Genomic DNA, 6,000 nt, shown 5'->3' on the forward strand with positions numbered 1-6,000 from the left:
AGCTCATTAAAGCCAGGAAGTATGTCTCACACACTAGGTATTTGAGAAATGTTTCTTAACTGAATAATCAGTAAGCCTACAATGGAGACAGTCTGTTGAAATGGTTACTAATATCTCTCTCCCATAATTTATTTTTCAAATGGAATTGAGGTGGTGACATCTTCATGCCTCCCCCTGTGTGTGATCACGTACACATGAGATTATCCCAATCGCTTGTTTATCTGCCTAGTCCACGTGACTGAATGTTAATTTACCCTGGTTGTTCTGAGTATCTGTCACTTGTGGCCCTTCTTACAGGATAGGGAGAATTTCTACCAGAATCACTATATGAACCTTGATCCAGAGAGAGACAAGAGTTGTATGTTTTTGCAGCTGCCTTCTATGAACAATTGGTAGTATGAAACTCCATTATGCTGTTTCAACTCTTGTTATTTTATCTGTGGCTCTTTCTGAGATTTTATGGGCTATGCATGATTTGAATAGCACAAATATAATGAGAAACAGATTATAATAGTACAACTAAAATTTTTAGAGAAAAATTATCTGTAGCTGTTTCTTCCAAATTCTAAAGTCTATCACCATTAAGATAACAGTGAATTTGCCACAGTATTTACTCATTGGCCCCAAATATCAGAGAAACAATATATGAATGCCATTCTAGAATCCCAAAGGAGTCTAAGTTTTCAAGGGCTTGAATGTGTGACTGAAGACTTGGCAAGACCAATAACTGGTGCCGGCAAATGCAGAAATGCTGAAAACCCCATTTCCACGCTAGATTTCTTACTGGTCTGGCCATCTTTGTAAGTGTGGCTCTGGTCTGAGCTGGCAAGACTTCTCTGGGTTTCACTTTACTTCTGAAGTTCAGTGTTTCAGTTGTGTGGTTTGGCTCCTGCTAAACTGCATTGAGAGCTTTGGATGAAACTCCTTAGGTTTGAGGCTATGCGAATCAAATCTGATGAAAAGTCATACTGGACAGTAACTACCTCCCTTATTTATTTTCAAGTTCTCCAGCCCTGTGGTAACTGTCATTCCTGCTATGTCAGGTGTAGTCTTCTATTCTTGTTTTTACTCACCACTATGGAGTCCTTGCTAGAGATATTTTTAATTATTTTTATAAAGATGCCTTACTTAGGTACTCTATGTTCTGATGGCATGGAACTCAAATGTCACTTTCCAATGCAAAGTGGACATTTTTCAGGATAACTTGTAATCCTGGATGATTCTGTGGAACACAGGAAAACTCATTAGAGTGGAAATTATCCATTAGAGAGTAAATTGAGTAGGCCTGTGGTTTAAGTAAAGCTGCTCCAAATAAAGAACACAAAGAACTGCACATCAATATTCTCAGGTTTCCAAGGAATCCCCAGGTCTCTCTTGCATTCATGACATTATTCAGTGTAAATTATGTGCCTACAGGTTTCTGTGCTCTAGAGCAATGGGTGATTCTCAATGAGGGGTGATTTTGCCCACCAAGGGACATTTGTAATACCTGGAGATATTTTGGGTTGTCATGACTGGCAGGGATGGGATTGGGAGCAAAGGGTTAAAAATGGCATCTGGTGGATAGAGGCCTGGGATGTTGGTAAACATTCAACAATGTACAGAGCAGCTCCCCCCCACCCCCAACCCCTTGCCCTTCAAAGATTTATCTGACCCAAAATGTCAGTACTGCCTTGTTAAATAACACTGGTCTACAGATAACAAGGAATCCTGATTTTTGTTCTTAGTGAATTTTTATATTATAGGTGTGTGTGGGGGGGAGGGGAGAGTGAAAAAGAGTCATTGGAACATTTTAAAGAGTAATAATTACAGTTAAGATTGTATTTCTTTGAAGAGAGTGCAAGCCAGTGACTTGGGTCTAATAGATGCCTGAACCTTAGTGAGGTCATAATGAGTTCAGGCTAGTACTCAATATTGTAAATTCAGAAGATTAAATTTTAGCAGTTTGTCAAGGACAATTGGATATCCATGAAAGCTTCTACTTTGCTGCAGTAGTCAATCATATAAATTGAACAATTTTCAATGTAAATGTATATTTCTGTGTTTCTTTTGAGTTAAATACCATTTATTTGTAGAAATCTATGAAGGAGAATTTTCCCAATGTGACAATTACAAATTTGAGAATGTATTCTTCAGATCTTGGCTCTCAGGCTATGTATGACTTATTGCCTGATATTTAGCATATATTTAGCAGTATTCAGTACAAAATTGTGGGCATTTACAATAGGTTGGACACTGCAAAACTCTGTTGGTTTTCAAATGCTTATGTTTTGATGACAGATATACTGTAAGTATCTTCCTGCATACTGTACTGTGGCATTAATAAGCAGGTGTTAAAGAAGGTGTTCAGTCTGAAGAGCTCCATCCTATTAGCTGCATTAGCTTGAAGGTTACCACACCACATCTCTTAGATTTTCTCTTTATTCCCACTGCTACACTCCCCATGTCCTTTACCTGCCAAGTTTTGCCTCTCATTACCTTTCTCATCCTCGTTACCTTTTCCATCTACTACTAGAGTTGTAGGTTCCTTTTTGGTCTCCAGCCTCTATTTCTGTAACCTAATATAAATTAACCTTCCAAAAGGTTAACTCTGAGCCTGTTAGTCCTCAGTTCAAAATCCTTCACTTGTAGAGCACTGCCTATACAATAACGTGCTAAGACCAGTTATCCAGTAATCTCCCTATCCTGTCCCTGATTTTTTAAGCATTGCTCTTCACCCACCATATGTTCTAGCCAGAGTGAAGCACTTGCCATGTTTCCATGTGTTCAACACTGTTCTCACTTAGGTGTTTTCATTTTCCCTGTTCCTTGTGCAAGGTACACCCTCTGTACCCCATTACTGCCTGTACGTATCCTATTCTTTCTTCAAAGTTCAGTTCAAATGCACTGCCTTCAAATTTATTCAGCTTAAAGTTCTTTGCCTTCTATGAACTTCTTTCTCTCTTTTTTCCATGATACAAAGTACTTTTGCTCTTGATTTACTAGCTCCATGTTATTCCTTCAGGTAAAATGAAGAAACCTATATGAAAAGGAGAGAGGCAGCATAGTGTGGGGTAGTGCTTCTTAAACTTTAATGTGAATACAGATCACCCAGGAATCTTGTTAAAACCAGGTTCTGACTCAGTAGGTATGGGCTGGAACCGGAGATTTTGCATTTTTAATAGGTTGCTAGGCTGATGCTGATGCTACTCCATGGGTCCCACTGTGAGTAATAAGGATGACTAGGATTTGGAATAATGCCTATGAACAGAAAGAGTAGTCATTGCTTAAGGCTGTTGCAGGTTAGTTGCAAATAACTAGCAGCCTCCGTTGTGCTGAACAAATCTTCTAAGATTTGAATACTATAGTTTTGCATTGTAGTTTTGGCCCCATCATCTCCTGGCCCATCATTTCCATCGTGTGGTCTTATACAAGTTAGTTAATTTCCCTAAGTCAGCTTTTGCAAAATGAGGGTAATAACATGCTTGTCAATTGCTGCTGTCTGTAGCTGGGTCCAGCAGCCACTATTTGCTGTCTGTTAGCTCAGTCATCCTAAAGCTACTAGCCAGTTAGAAGTAATTCTAGGTCTTATTTTGGAGCCCTCTCTCAAGTATTAGGAGTGGCTTGACAATGGTGCTTTGTGGTTTCTATGACTAGTGTCTAGCTTGGGGGAGTATTGGTATAGGGGCACTTGGATGGGTTTTGGACTTCAGCCTTCTTACCTAATCTTTACCATGGATGGTAAAATTCAAGTCTTCTGTCCTGGTTCCTGATTTTTCACTTAGTCACCTGCTAGGATGATAACCTGACTTTTGATTCCTGTTACCTAGCTGTGGCCAATCCCTTGCCTCTAGTGCTAGCCCTGCTCTTGGCTCTTCTTTGTACCAACTGGAATGCTTTGCTCTTATGCTGAGGCCTTAGTTGCCTACACTTTGCCATGTTAAACTGTTTTCAGTGGTTTACATGTATTAACTCATTTAATTATTGCAGTAATAGTATAAGCAAGGTAGGTTCTATTATTGCCATTTATGAGGGAATGAAGATCCAGAGAGGTTGAGTGATTTGCTCAAGGTAAACATACAGTAAGTAGAGGAGGCAGAAACTGCAAAAGACACAATTTCTAATTAAAAACTCATGCTACTTCTCTCAGTAAAAACTGTACTACCTGCTACAGAGGGCACAGTGTATCCTTGAGGAAACCATATCAGTATTTCTTCACCTTTGGTTGAGAGTAGGGGTGGTAGGAGCCACCCTGGGCTCCTTCAGGAGGTTGTATAGCTGGTGGTCTGTGTCACAAGAATACTAAATCTTTTTTTTTTTTTTTTTCACTTTGCTATAGCATGATGCCATAGACTGATAGAGGAAGAGGAAAGTATTTCCTCTTGCTGACATTTGGGAAGTACCGACAACTTCTTGACAACTACTTGCAAAATGAAACTAGAAGTGTTTGTGATTTAAAGTATACTTGTTTTAGGAAGCCTGAGTGGCTCAGTCAGTTGAGTGTCCGACTATTGATTTTGGCTTATGTCACAATCCCAGGGTCATGAGATTGAGCCTGGTGTGGAGCTTAACATTCTCTTTCTCCCCCTCTGCCCCTGTCCCCTGCTCGCTCTCTCTCTTTCTCTCTTTCTCTCAAATAAAAAAAAAAGTATACTTGTTTTAGTTAAATGCTCTAACAGATAGTTGGTTTTATCCAGGACAACACACAACTGCATCACTTAATGCACCTTTTCCCTTCATCTCTCCCCTTTCACTTTTCTTGCCATTATTCTCTATTCTATGGACATCTAAATAGTTAGGACTCCGTGTAGGCACAAGAAAAGAACCGAATCTTCCCTTTTTCAGTGTAAGATATATACTCTTCCACTTAATTTTTCATTTAATAAATTGTTTCTTATTTGTGATCTACAAAAAGTAGATCATTTTTTAGCTTCATTTTTTTTATTGTGGTAAAGTATACATAACATGAAATTCATCATTTTAACAATTTCAAAGTATGAAATCCAGTGGCATTTAATACATTCCTAATGTTGTTCAGTCATACAATACTGTAGTCTATAGTTGTATCATTTCATCATCCCAAAAGGGTATCCCATAAAGCAGTCACTTCCCATTCCCTACTCCTCTTGGCCCCTGGAAGACACTTACCTTCTCTCTGTCTTTATGTATCTACCTACTCAGGATATTTCATATAAATGGAATCATGCAATGTGAGCCATTGTGTCTGGCCCCCCTTAGCTTTCATATAGCATAATGTTTTGCAGTCCATCCTTGTTGTAGTATATGAGTGCTTCCTTCCACAAAATGGCGGAAAAATTATGGTCCATTGTATGAATATACCATGTGTTGTTTTTCAGTTAATCAGTTGATAGACACTTGTGTTTTTTAAACACTGTATCTTTAAAAAAACACTGTATCTTTGTAATATATTTCGAAGTCAGCAAGTGTGATGCCTCCAGCTTCATTCTTTTTTCTGAAGATTGTTTTGTCTCTGTTTCTCCTTCCCATCTCCATGCAGCCCTTTAATCCTTCATTGTGGAGGTGATTTAATCATTTTCAGGACTTTTAAAAGAAGAAATGTTCCCTACAAAAATAATATAAAAACAGGGAGGAGGACAAAACAGAAGAGACACATAAATATGGAGAACAAACTGAGGGTTGCTGGAGGGGTTGTGGGAGGGAGGATGGGCTAAATGGGTAAGGGGCATTAAGGAATCTACTCCTGAAATCATTGTTTCACTATATGCTAACCTATTTGGTTGTAAATTAAAAAAAATAAAAAATAAAATAAAATAAAAAACAGAAGAAATGTTCCCTATGTAGCTATAGACTTGTTGTGTCTATGAGAGGAGGTGGGTTCAGGGACTTCCTTCTATGCTGTCTTGAACCATCCTCTCCAGTTACTCTTATATTTGCCAACTTCCATTAGAGTCATGATTACATTTATATATATATAAATATACATATATACATGTATAAATATACATATATACATGTATAAATATACATATATATATATAT

Source organism: Panthera leo, chromosome C1, assembly GCF_018350215.1.
Source record: "Panthera leo isolate Ple1 chromosome C1, P.leo_Ple1_pat1.1, whole genome shotgun sequence".
NCBI classification, from domain to species: domain Eukaryota; kingdom Metazoa; phylum Chordata; class Mammalia; order Carnivora; family Felidae; genus Panthera; species Panthera leo.